The following is a 14,035-nucleotide window of genomic DNA, read 5'->3' on the forward strand; positions in this document are numbered from 1 at the left end:
CGTTCAAGCCTCGTCACACCCCCGGATACTGAGCCCTATCTTCTCCGATGATCTGTCAATCTGGCCTGAAACAGCATTTCAATACATGGAAATGCAGCTATAGGTAAGAAAGCTTGGCAGGGGGAAGTGTGTGTGATAGGAAGGGGGGGGGGGGGGGTGGCTAGGCTTTGCGCTTCAGCGTTGTCAAGGTAACACACAGCCTTAGAGGAGAGAACACAGCCCCCCCCCTTTCCCACCTCTCTCACATATACACACACATACACACACAACAAGTATGAGCCCAAAACATCTCCAAAGCGACTGATCTCCTGCTTCCACTGCTCACGCCGTCGATGGAGAGAAGCCTCAAAGCATCCGAGGTGGGATCATCCCTCCTCCACAGAGCGGAGTGTGTCCATTAGCATGTGCCACGCAGCATCATGTGTGTACCACGGCCTTCCTGACACACTCACCTGCGCCATCGCCCGCAGAACAGCACCAGCGGAGGAGTGTAGGGGGGGTTCGTCCAGCTGCCTGTGGTATTGACGTCTCGCTCACTGCAGTAAGTTCACCAGAAGGCGACAAATCAGGGAGGGACGAGACGGTTCTCTGAAGTTCTGCTGGATGCAAATATGTGGTCTCTGCAATGAGAGGATTATGGACTTACTCACACGCTGCAGATTCTCTCGAATAGGTCAGAGGAGAGGAGCTGTTTTTTAAAGAGTACTTAGGTCCAAAAAGCCATTTGTAAGAGGAGTTAAGAGTGAGAGTCGAAAAGTCTTTGGGACCAAAAGGTCAGTTAAGACCGGTTTTTATTCAAAGAGGTCATTTAAACAGTATCTGAGACCTAAAAGCTCTTTAAAAGACCAGTTCAGCCCAAAACTGTTTTAAAAAACCAGTTCAGTCACAAGAGGAACATGAATAAGTGGTTAAGTCAAAACATATATTTAAAAGACTAGTTAAGCCAAAAGAGTATTTAAAAGAGTAGTTCAGTCAAAAGAGTATTTAAAAGACTAGTTAAGCCAAAAGAGTATTTAAAAGAGTAGTTCAGTCAAAAGAGTATTTAAAAGAGTAGTTCAGTCAAACGAGTATTTTAAAAGAGTAGTTCAGTCAAAAGAATATTTAAAAGAGTAGTTCAGTCAAAAGAGTATTTAAAAGACTAGTTAAGCCAAAAGAGTATTTAAAAAAGTAGTTAAGCCAAAAGAGTATTTAAAAGAGTAGTTCAGTCAAAAGAGTATTTAAAAGAGTAGTTAAGCCAAAAGAGTATTTAAAAGAGTAGTTAAGCCAAAAGAGTATTTAAAAGAGTAGTTCAGTCAAAAGAGTATTTAAAAGAGTAGTTCAGTCAAACGAGTATTTAAAAGAGTAGTTCAGTCAAAAGAATATTTAAAAGAGTTGTTAAGCCAAAAGAGTATTTAAAAGAGTAGTTAAGCCAAAAGAGTATTTAAAAAAGTAGTTAAGCCAAAAGAGTATTTAAAAGAGTAGTTCAGTCAAAAGAGTATTTAAAAGAGTAGTTCAGTCAAACGAGTATTTAAAAGAGTAGTTCAGTCAAAAGAATATTTAAAAGAGTTGTTAAGCCAAAAGAGTATTTAAAAGAGTAGTTCAGTCAAACGAATATGTAAAAGAGTAGTTCAGTCAAAAGAGTATTTAAAAGAGTAGTTAAGCCAGAAGAGTATTTAAAAGACTAGTTCAGTCAAAAGAGTATTTAAAAGACTAGTTCAGTCAAACTATGTATTTAAAACAGTATCTGAATTCAGACAAAAGAGGTAGTTGAGTAATTGAGTCAAAATAGACATTTATATTAAGACTTAGGTTTAGGTTTAGGGGGTATTTAGACAACTAGTAAAGACCAGGAAGTCACTAAAAGGAGTCATTCTGTCAAACAAGGTATTTAAACAGTATCTGAGACCTCAAAGCCCTTTAAAAGACTGGGTCAGTCCAAAGGGACAAATTAAGGAGTAGTTGGGTGAAAATAGGTATTTAGAAAACTATGTAAGACCAAAAAGATATATAAAAAGTTGTTCTGTCAAACAAGGTATTTAAACAGTATTTCAGACCAAAAATGTGTACATTTAAAAGCTGGGTTTAGTTAAAACACTTACTGTTTAACAGAGTAGTAGAGTAAACCGAGTTTTAGTCCAAAAAGCTGTAAATTAAAAAGTAAAAATGGGTTTAATTAAAACATTTACTGTCATTTAAAGGAGTAGTTCAGTCAAAAACGGTATTTAAACAGTATCTGAGACCTAAAAGCCCTTTAAAAGATCAAAATAGTCAAAATAGGTGTTTATAAGACTGGTCTAAGAGGAATTTAGAAAACTAGTTAAGACAAAAAAACATTAAAAGAGTAGTTCTGTCAAAATAGGCATTTAAAAACAAGTTCAATCAAAATATTTATTTAAAACAGTATTTTAGTCGAAAAAGCTTTAAAACTTGAAGATGAGTTTAGTTAAAACACTTACTGTCATTTAAAAGAGTATTAGTATTTAAAACAGAAACCTAAAAGCCCTTTAAAAGACCAGTTCAGTCTAAAGGGAGTATTTAAAGAGTAGATGGGTGATAACGTGTATTAACAAGACTGGTTTAAGAGGTATTTAGACGACTAGTTAAGACCAAAAAGCTATTTAAAAAAGTCGTTCTGTTAAACAAGGTATTTAAGCAGCCCAAAAAGCTGTAAAATTTAAAAGATTTTAAATTTAAAAGAGTTAGTTAAAACACTGTTTAACAAAGTAGTTCAGTCCAAATTAAGTATTTAAAAGAGAATTTAAGGCCAAAAATCCATTTAAAAGATCAGTTCAGTCACAAGAGCAATATACATAAGTAGTTCAGTCACTACATATATTTAAAAGACTAGTTAGAGTATTTAAAAGAGTAGTTCAGTCAGGCAAGGTATTTAAAACCTAAAAGCCCTTTAAAAGAGTTTCAGTTCAATCAAAAGAGGTAGTTGAGTTACTGAGTCAAAATAGGTGTTTAAAAGACTGGTTTAAGAGGTATTTAGATTACTAGTTAAGACCAAAAAAGTAGTTTAAAATACTAGTCAAAATAGGTATTTAAATTGTAGTTTTGTTTTCAGTATTTAATTATTTAAAAGATCAGTTTACTCTGAACGGGTATAGACAGAGTAGTTGAGTCAAAATAGGTGTTTATAAGACAGTTTAGGACTGTTTAGATGACTAGTTAAGACCAAAAAGAGGTAATTTAAAAGACCAGTTCAGTCTAAATGGGTATTTAAACAGCATGTATGTATTTTAAAAGGACTAGTTAAACCAAAGGAGCTATTTAAAGAGTAGTTGAGTCAAAATAGGTATTTTTTAAGTTTAAGTGGTTTAAGAGGTATTTAGATGACTAGTTAGACAAGATACTTAAAACAGTAATTAGGTCGAAATGCTTTATTTTAAAAGATGGGTTTAGGTAAAACACTGTTTAACAGAGTAGTTCAGTCCAAATTCAGTCAAATGAGGTATTTAAAAGAGGATTTAAGGCCAAAAATCAATTTAAAAGATCAGTTCAGTCACAAGAGGAATATACATAAGTAGCTCAGTCACTACATATATTTAAAAGACTAGTTAAGCCAAAAGAGTATTTAAAAGACTAGTTAAAGTATTTAAAAGACTAGTTCAGCCAAACAAGGTATTTAAAACAATATCTGAGACCTAAAAGCCCTTTAAAAGACCAGTTCAGTCTAAATGGGTATTTAAACAGTATGTATGTATTTAAAAGACTAGTAAAACTGAAGGAGCTATTTAAAGAGTAGTTGAGTTAAAGACTGGTTTAAGAGGTATTTAGATGACTAGTTTAGTAAACGTGTTTTTTTAAAGACCAGTTCAGTCAAAAAACAAGATGTTTAAAACAGTAATTCAGTCCAAAAAGCTTTTAAACGATGGGTTTTCGTCAAAACACTGTTTAACAGAGTAGTTCAGTCCAAACCTTACTTTTAAAAAAGCTGTTTTAGAGACCAGTGTTGTGAATTTGGAGGATGTGAGCTAGCTGGTAGTCATTTTGTTGCTGTTGTTGTTGTTGTTGTTGACGTTGTTGTTGTTGTTGTTGTTGTTGACGTTGTTGTTGTTGTTGTTGTTGTTGACTGAGAGGCAGTTCCTCCACCCACCGCTGCCCTCCTGCTTTCTATTGACAGGTGAATCTCCTCGTCTTCAGTTTGACCTCAGTGTTCTGATGAGAACGAGGAGGCTGAGTTTACTAACAAGCTAAACCGCTGTAGCCGTCTACGCGGAGGTCCTGTTGGCCTGGGATTGATCTTGATCAGTGAGTTTGATCTTCGGGTGGGTAGGGTGGTCCCTCCCTATCCCCCAATCACTCAGCGTGGGCGCTGTTTCCCAGCATGGGTGTCTGTTAGCTGATGTAACAGAATTAGCTGTTAGCGTTCTTCTCCAAGCGTGTTGAGCTCCAGTGGTGACTGTAACATGTCAGCCGTCCCCTCCCAGCACTGTGTGATGAGCAGCGTTCTAGATAGCCACCAAAATGCTACATCTTCATCAGCTGTTTGTGAGGAAGATGAGGGTGTGTGTTTGTGGTGTTTATGAGCCTCTATGGTTCCTTAAACACCGTCTCAGTGCATCTGTTCTCTCGTCTCATACATATGGCACTGAACGGACGAGTGAGTCTCATAAACCTGTAGATTAATCTCTCTCTCTCTCTTTCTCTCTCTCTCTCTCTTTATCTCGCTCCCTCTGTCTCTCTCTAACTCTACCTCTCAATTTCTCTCTCGCTACCTCTCATCCTCATATTTCTGTCTAACTCTCCACCTCGTCTCTCTCCCCCCCTCTCGGTTTCTCTCTGTCTCTAACTCTACCTCTCTCTACCTCATCTCTCTCTCTATCCCTCTCGCTGTCTCTAACTCTACCTCTCTCTACCTCATCTCTCTCTCTATCCCTCTCGCTGTCTCTAACTCTACCTCTCTCTACCTCATCTCTCTATCTCTAACCTCATCTCTCTCTGTCACTCTCGCTGTCTCTAACTCTACCTCATCTCTCTCTATCCCTCTCTCTGTCTCTAACTCTACCTCATCTCTCTCTATCCCTCTCTCTGTCTCTAACTCTACCTCATCTCTCTCTGTCACTCTCGCTGTCTCTAACTCTACCTCATCTCTCTCTGTCACTCTCGCTGTCTCTAACTCTACCTCATCTCTCTCTGTCACTCTCGCTGTCTCTAACTCTACCTCATCTCTCTCTATCCCTCTCGCTGTCTCTAACTCTACCTCATCTCTCTCTATCCCTCTCGCTGTCTCTAACTCTACCTCATCTCTCTCTGTCACTCTCTCTGTCTCTAACTCTACCTCTCTACCTCATCTCTCTCTATCCCTCTCTCTGTCTCTAATTCTACCTCTCTCTACCTCATCTCTCTAACTCTACCTCATCTCTCTCTGTCACTCTCTCTGTCTCTAACTCTACCTCATCTCTCTCTGTCACTCTCGCTGTCTCTAACTCTACCTCATCTCTCTCTATCCCTCTCGCTGTCTCTAACTCTACCTCATCTCTCTCTGTCACTCTCTCTGTCTCTAACTCTACCTCTCTACCTCATCTCTCTCTATCCCTCTCTCTGTCTCTAATTCTACCTCTCTCTACCTCATCTCTCTCTCTATCCCTCTCGCTGTCTCTAACTCTACCTCTCTACCTCATCTCTCTATCTCTAACCTCATCTCTCTCTGTCACTCTCGCTGTCTCTAACTCTACCTCATCTCTCTCTATCCCTCTCTCTGTCTCTAACTCTACCTCATCTCTCTCTGTCACTCTCGCTGTCTCTAACTCTACCTCATCTCTCTCTCTCTCTAACCTCGCCTCTCTCTCTACCTCATCTCTCTCTAACCTCATCCCTCTCTCTACCTCATCTCTCTCTCTAACCTTGGCTCTCTCTTTCTCTACCTCATCTCTCTCTCTGTCTCTAACTCTACCTCTCTCTACCTCATCTCTCTCTCTCTGTCTCAATTTCTCTCTCGCTACCTCTCAACCTCATATTTTTGTCTAACTCTCCACCTCGTCTCTCTCCCCCCCTCTCGGTTTCTCTCTGTCTTTAACTCTACCTCACCTCTCTCTACCTCATCTCTCTCTAACCTCATCCCTCTCTCTACCTCATCTCTCTCTCTAACCTTGGCTCTCTCTTTCTCTACCTCATCTCTCTCTCTGTCTCTAACTCTACCTCTCTCTACCTCATCTCTCTCTCTCTGTCTCAATTTCTCTCTCGCTACCTCTCAACCTCATATTTTTGTCTAACTCTCCACCTCGTCTCTCTCCCCCCCTCTCGGTTTCTCTCTGTCTTTAACTCTACCTCACCTCTCTCTACCTCATCTCTCTCTCTATCCCTCTCGCTGTCTCTAACTCTACCTCTCTCTACCTCATCTCTCTCTCTCTCTCTCTACCTCATCTCTCTCTGTCTAACTCTTTACCTCCTCCTTCTCTCTCTCTCTGTCCCTCTGTCTAACTCTCTTCCTCATCCCTCTCTCTTTCTCTCTACCTCATCTCTCTCTCTCTCTGTCCCCCTTTCTAACTCTCTCTACCTCTCTACCTCTTAATCTCTCTCTGCCTCTAATTTTCTTTCTCTCTCTAACTCAACCTCACCTCTCTCTCTCTTCTCTAACTGTTTAACTCCCTCTCCTCCACCTGACCAGTCACTATGTACAATGGAAAGAGGGGTCAGTCAATGAGAGAGAGAGAGAGAGAGAGAGAGAGAGCAAGAGGAAGCACAAGAGAGAACACTACAAAAAGAGAGGGGGGGGTAGTGACAGGAAGGGGGAGGGAAAGAGGGAGGAGAGAGTGAGGAGAGAGGGAGAGAGAGCTACACACAGAGAGAGAGAGAGAGAGAGAGAGAGCTACACACAGACAGAGAGAGAGAGAGAGAGAGAGAGAGAGAGAGAGAGGGAGGGAGGGAGAGAGAGGGAGAGAGGGAGAGAGGGGGTGGGTTCAGACTCGGAGTGTGAGGCAGTCTGAGGCAGCAGGGCTGGAGTGTGTTTCTCCGCAGCAGAAGCAGCAGCAGTAGCGTCGCTGTGCGCGCGCGCGTGTGAGTGTGTGTGTGTGTGTGTGACAGAGAGCGAGGCAGGCAGAGAGACATACAGTGCGCGGAGGTGATTTTACTGCTGTGTGAAGGTAAGAATGACATCTTCTGCTCTTCATCTTCATCTTCATCTTCGCCTCGCGCTCTCGCTGTGGGCTCGCGATGCTTCTCGACACATCCATTGGCTCTCAGCTGCCTTATCAATGCTATTAATCACAATCATTAATTAATGCAGCAGGCTGGCTGCGCGTGGATGTGTCCAGACTTTGAATGGGGGTGGGTGGGTTGGTTGGGGTGTATTTTTGATGTTGGGGGGGGGGGGGATTGTTAAGATACCCCCTAATCGGAGATGCAGAGGCTCGTGCATTGCTTTCCACACCAACATATGACGTCGCATGACTTGAACAGCTCCACGCACACGTATGCACCGTGTGGCGCACGCGTCTGGGTTGGAGGTCCAAAATGCGCGAGCCGGAGGGATCTTGCGTGCGTTCTTGTGGTGCTGACGGCGCCTCGCTCGTGACGCTCCGTGTCATGCGTGCATGCTGCGGGGTTGCGTGGAGTAACGCGCGCTGACAGACGTGATGCTCTTCACCTTGGATCTGTTGCACATTATGGCGTTTTAATGAGCAGCGTCGGTGCGCGCTGGCGCGTGCACACGGCGTGAGAACGGCTCGTGGTTGCGCAGTGCACTCGTGCCTCGTGCCCTTGCACTTTCTGAACTTCAGTAATGGAGTGATTTGCGTGTTCCTGCGCTGCTCCGGCTGCTTTGCATGGGTTGCAGCTCAGCCTGGAACGAGGTTCCGCTGCTGCTGCTGCTGCTGCTGCTGGTGAACAAGTGGCTCCTCCAGTGAGCATCCAGGAACCAGTGCAGACTGGCTGTGGCAATGGGATTGCAATGCTAATGTGGTGCTGCTGGAGTTCAAAGCTGTGGGCTGACATACCTGTTAGAGGGGCTTAAAATCAGGCTCGAGGAGATGTGGCTTTACTGCTGCAATTAAAAAAAAAACGACCCGGTGCTGCTCGTGAGCTCCATGCAGAACTTCCAAATCCATCCAGCACTGAGTCGATTCTTCTCTTTTTGAATCTTTGGATCTTTGGACGAAAAACCTGCTTGTTCTTTATTTTCTAATGAGAATTTTTGGACGTAACTCCATAACAAATGGGTTCTTCAGTGGTTCTTTGGTAAAGAAGTGGTTCTGCATGGAACTCTAAGCAGAAGGTGGTTCTGTATAGTACTGAAAACTGCTCCTGAGCTCTGTGTAGAACCTGATGTGCATTCTGGGGCTGTGCACCTGTTAGTTCTGGTTCTGGTTCTGGTTTAGCTCACAAGCTTCTTGTAGAACTTCTAAGTCCATCCAGAATCGTTTAGCATAGGAACGGAACCTCTGTTCTTCTCCTTTTGGTGTGTTTGAAATGCTAAAGGCCCAAACCGAGAGGCCTGAGCTACAGTAAAGCAGTCCAGGAGCGAACCCAGCACTACTGAATGCTCATGAGCCGAATGGAGAACTTCCAAGTCCATCCATAACTCCATAACAAATGGGTTCTTCAGTGGTTCTTTGGTAAAGAAGTGGTTCTGCATGGATCCTTAAGCACTCTGGAGTGGTCCAGTTGTTCTTGCATACACTCTAAGCAGAAGGTGGTTCTGTATAGTACTGAAAACTGCTCCTGAGCTCTGTGTAGAACCTGATGTGCATTCTTGGGCTGTGCACCTGTTAGTTCTGGTTCTGGTTTAGCTTAGAACTTCTAAGTCCATCCAGAATCGGTTAGCATAGGAACGGAACCTCTGTTCTTCTCCTTTTGGTGTGTTTGAAATGCTAAAGGCCCAAACCGAGAGGCCTGAGCTACAGTAAAGCAGTCCAGGAGCGAACCCAGCACTACTGAATGCTCATGAGCCGAATGGAGAACTTCCAAGTCCATCCAGCACTGAGTCGGTTCCTCTCTTTTTGGATCTTTGGAAGAAAAACCTGCTTGTTCTTTATTTTCTAATGAGAATTTTGGACGTAACTCCATTATACATGGGTTCTTCAGTGGTTCTTTGGTAAAGAAGTGGTTCTGCATAGAACCTTGAGCACTCTGGAGTGGTCCAGTTGTTCTTGTATACACTCTAAGCAGAAGGTGGTTCTGTATAGTACTGAAAACTGCTCCTGAGCTCTGTGTAGAACCTGATGTGCATTCTGGGGCTGTGCACCTGTTAGTTCTGGTTCTGGTTTAGCATTGATTGCTGTTGCTTTAGCTTAGCTTTAGCAACACGTAGCCTATCCCGAGTCTTCAGCCGAGGCCTGATCAGAAGGCTTTTCTGCAGGAGAGCATCACAGCCCACAGCCTGGACGAGGTCTGGGTGCCAGTAGGTCTGTCAAACATACTCAGCCGTGAACATGTGAGATGTGGCGAGCGGGAGGCGCCGTCGAGTGTGTTTGTATGTTCCAGCTGGCGGAGGCTGGCGCTGTAACCGTGGATGTTCATGGGTGAACTGTAGCGACATAGTTAACAGCTAACGCCTGTTAATAGAGCAGTGGAGGCTCCAAGCCCAGGAGACCCAACATTCCTTAGCAAACGCTAACATGCTAACATGCTAATGCTGAGGAGGAACGGGGAATGTTCTAGAAGCATCTCAGCAAACACACACACACACACACACACACACACACACTCTCACAGGTGCAGTGCATCAAGTAAATCCCTGAGTTTGTTCATACACACTAAACAGACGAAAGTATTGGGACATTACTGTGTTACAAACCATAGATTCCTCTGAAATCAAGGATTTTAAAAAGTGGATCCTGCTTTTGCTGGAGTATCTGTCTCTACTGTCCCCCTGTGAGGGCTTTCTACAAGATTTTGGAGGAGCATTGCTGTGAGGATTTGATTGCATTCAGCGACAAGAGCAGCGTTACTGAGGTTGGTGTATTTGGATGAGACCCATCTCATCCTCAACTTATCCCAAAAGCACTGGATGGAGCACCACCATCCATCATTCCTGAGAAGACGTTCGAAGAAGTTCCTCCACCGCTCCACAGCTCAATGCTGCTGGGGAGCTTTACATACACCCCTCTACTAGTCCACAGACATTTGGACATATAGGGGATGTTGTAGTTCAGGCTGATGTCGTTGACCGAAGCACCAGTAATTACCACCTTATTTACGCTGTGGCATCCCCTTGCACCCCCCAGTGATTTCCCTGCTGAGCACACACCTGATTCAACACAGCAGTTAAAAATAAATGTGCCAAATCTGGATCTTTGGAGAGATGGTGTAAAACAGAGGTGTCAAACTAGCTTCTAACCAGGTCGCAGCTCTGCAGAGATTACAGCTTTCCATCTGCGCTCGGCTCACGAAGTCCTCGCTGATGAATTGAGGAAGAGCGCTAAACCCTGAAGTGTGCCGGGACAGTGTGCTCCAGGAACCCACTGTTGGGTTGGGCTTTGAGTAGGGATGCACCGATACGGCTTCTTCAGCTCCGATACCAATACTGATACATACACTGTGCATATCGGCCGATACCTGATATCGATCTGATACCATTGATGAATTAATAAACCGTATACCTCACCATGTGGGAGAGACTTAAGGCATCAGGATTGACTTAAACATTAAAGCAAAATATAACAAATTAACACATAGATATAAATGTACTTAATTGCCATTTATTTATTTATAATTGCCATTTAACACCCTAGAACCAAATTCTCTGTTAGTGCAGTTCATTATAACGAGCGAGAACACTGTAGTTCACACAGCTGTTAGCGTTACTGTGCCTTTAAGCTTGACGTATGTAAATGATCTCTGTTCTGATTGGCCATTCTTCCCTATTTTAGAGCAGGGAAGATAAGTGTACCTGTGTTCAAAGCTATTGTGTGAGAAAGGAAGAGAGAGGACGAACTGTGTTACGGGGTTGAACTGAGGGGGTATGGAGGCGGGACTGAGGGACACTAGAACACCTGTTTTGTGAAACAGTTCATTATAATATTGATATTTAGTAGAAATAAACAAATTTAACGGAAAAATGCAGGGGTGGTTATGTGGTCTCTACTGACCCGAGATAAACAAAAAAAATACAAATTAAAAGAATATTTATAAGTATTTTATTTTTTATTCTACTCAAATTATTATAGTCAATCAATGGGGGCATGAAGCTAAAATGCTGCTACTGGTCAGGAAACACTTGTTATTTATTGTTTTATTAATATTTTTTACAGAAATGTTAATCTATTAGGTAATGTAAGGGTGTTTTCACACTTGTCCCGAATACAGAAGTCCGCATCCAGGCCCAATTCTGGGTTTTTTTGGGGGAGGGGCTTATTATCGCTGGTTAGCTTTCAAAACTGAGGATCAATTGTGTGATTTCCAGCGCCACCTTTCTGACATTTTTGCAAAATGGTCACAAATGGTTCAAATACTTTGTTACTTTACTACAGTAGAAATGTTGGTTCTCTAAACTTTACTTCAGTAATTCTTTATTTTTCAGACTTTTTACTTCTACTTCTCACATTTTCCCCCAATTATCTGAACTTTCTCCTCCTTACATTTTAAAATCAGCCTCGTTCCTCCTATTTCATCTCCCTTTGTTTTCATTCCGGCTCGTCATCAATAAAAACCCTCTCCAGATAAATCTCTCCATCCGGAAAGTGAGAGTCTGATCCTGATTGGATGAGAAGTATAAACAGACACCATTCTGACTCCCTATTGGTTTATAAGAGATCCATCACACCTGCACACGTCCCGTCCCTCTCCAGCGAGCTCACAGCAGACGTCTGTAGTCTAGTATGAAGACTGTGTCCGTGGCAGAGACTCAAGAGAGCTGCAGTGAAACGTCCCGACTGAGCCCCACATTTACATTCCAATAAAGCTTATTGATCACACGCCTCTGAAGTCTGACTTTCTGCAGCTTTACAGAACTTCTAGACAACAACTCCTCATATTTTCCTCCATGAAGCTCATGTTGATGCTCAGTAGAGCACAGAGACGCTCCTTTAATAGAGCTGATATTACTGAAATGCTTCATTTTCAATGGGCAGATCTGCAGCTGAAACAGGAGCCTAGTGCAGCCCAACATTTTTAACATCAACATTTTAATAGATCATTCTCCTCATTATGGCTTTTAGAGAAATGGGGTTTTGGGGGAGGGGGGGGGGTATTGCACTATAGACCCCTGTGGCGCGGCCTAAGCTTTCAGCCTTTGTTTTCCTTCCATTACTTTTACTTTTCTACTTGAAGTCGTTCTGAAACCAGTACTTTTACACTTTTACTGGAGTAAAAAGCTTAAGTCGATACTTCAGCTTCTATAGAAGTCTTTTTAAAACCTAGTATCTCCACTTGACACCTTTGAAAATGGTAGAATCTCGGTTCATCAGTTTAGCGCTTTCCCTTATTTTCTTTGGATGCAAACACTCCAGCAGTGAAGAACAGCGCTTTCTGGAGTCATGGCATTTCACCGCGCAGGAGAAACACCTAAAAACGAGGAGCCGTTTATGTAGGAGAAGGTTTTTTCAGCCGCGCCGGCAGAATGTCGAAGCAGTCACGTGACCAAAAGAACCAAGCGGCCTTCAGGAGGACCAGGGATCGGTTATCTGGGCTGCTCCTGAGCTCCAAAACACACTTCACACTTGACCAGACGTCCCGGACTCTCCGAGCTAGCGCTCCCGGGTCTGGAGGAAAGCTCTAAACGTCCAAATGTTCCTTAATTAATAAAACATTAAAGGACACAGGAGCCTGAGAATCATCCGTTTGATCCTAAAACTGCTGAATCAGCGCAACCACACTGAGATACCTGCCTCACAATGCATGGACTCACTTCTCCACCACTAGAAATCCCCACGCCGGGCCTCGTGGCTCCATTCCAGCAGCAGAACCGGACCGGCCTGGTGTTCCTCAAGCTTTTAGCTGTCGTTTGGAGGAGAGGAGGCCGACATCTCAAGCCAGCACAAAGCGGCAGTCGTCCACAGGCCTGTAGGCCCCGAGGCGCCGCCTCCTTGGCAGTGCGAGAGGGGAAAAACATGTTTCTTCTGTCATACAAGTTCCCCTGGCAACCGAAGTCACAGCACATCAGTGGAGTGCATTCGCTCAAACACCGCTTCGGCCCTCACGCGGCGAGGGCCTGGGCGGCGAGGCGAGGCGAGACGGTCGTACACGGAAACGCGAGCGTCGGCTTGTTGATAAACAGAGCGTTTGCCTCTTCAGCAATTAGCCTGTGTTTCGGCGCTGAGCCGCAGCTGAAGCTAAAACCTATAGGAAAAGCCACAGAGCTGATAAGAGAGACAGATATGGTCTCCAACGCTGAGCGCCCTGTTCATAAAAGCCATCCAGCATGTTAATAAGCTCCTAATGCCTCGTGAAGGGCTTTAAAGCACGCCGTTCTCCGGCTGTGGGGTTCTGTGGGGTTCTCCAGTCGGAGTCGGTGATGGTCCGAGTTTTTATGGATCATTTCATTAATGACCTCACGTGTCGGCGTCCCCCAGCCTCTGTCTCTGCCTCTGGAAGTCTGCAGCTGTCCTTAATTTTCTTTAGGATCAGTAACGTATTTCTCCATCTGTCTTATCTAGCTATCTACACTGTGTCCAAAAGTTTGTGGACACCTCTTTTAGTAACGCTATGAATTCAGCTACTTTAAGTTGCACCTATTGACACCATACTGCCTAATGCCAGGCGTGGGCTAAAAGGATATAAAGCCCCCCAGCATTGAGCTGCTGTGGAGCAGTGGAAGAACTGTGTTCTCTGGAATGATGGTGGTGGTGCGCCATCCAGTACTTTTGGTGGAGTCTAGGGAGTTGGGGGTGAGGTGGAGGGGGGCATTATCCAACTTCCTGACCTCCTACATATATATACATATATATATATATGAATATTATAAGCTCAGCACATTCTTAGTAGTCCTGTAACTCTCTGCATACCTCCTAAGCCTCCTTTCACCCTGTTCTTTAATGGTCCGGACCCCACAGAGCAGGTAGGTAGTAGTATTTGGGTGGTGGGTCGTTCTCAGCACTGCAGTGACCCTGACTGACGTGGTGGCGAGTGTGTTAGTAGTGTGTGTGTTGTGCTGCTGGTGGTACGAGTGGATCAG

The 14,035-nt window shown here is 43.7% G+C and overlaps 1 protein-coding gene across 2 annotated transcripts in view; it reads left to right on the top strand.

The window, feature by feature from the left end:
* The first annotated feature begins 316 nt into the window (after positions 1–316).
* lrrc4ba (leucine rich repeat containing 4Ba) overlaps positions 317–14,035 on the top strand; it is a 74,309-nt gene continuing 60,590 nt past the window's right edge. Inside the window, exon 1 of one of the 2 annotated variants that reach the window (XM_072694266.1) lies at positions 317–541. The gene's annotated coding sequence lies outside the window, so the exon portion shown is untranslated. Of the gene's footprint in view, positions 542–6,880; positions 7,068–14,035 lie in introns of those variants that run through there. The other variant, XM_072694265.1, reaches the window with a different exon arrangement.

Source organism: Salminus brasiliensis, chromosome 12 (genome assembly GCF_030463535.1).
Source record: "Salminus brasiliensis chromosome 12, fSalBra1.hap2, whole genome shotgun sequence".
In the NCBI taxonomy this organism is placed as follows: domain Eukaryota; kingdom Metazoa; phylum Chordata; class Actinopteri; order Characiformes; family Bryconidae; genus Salminus; species Salminus brasiliensis.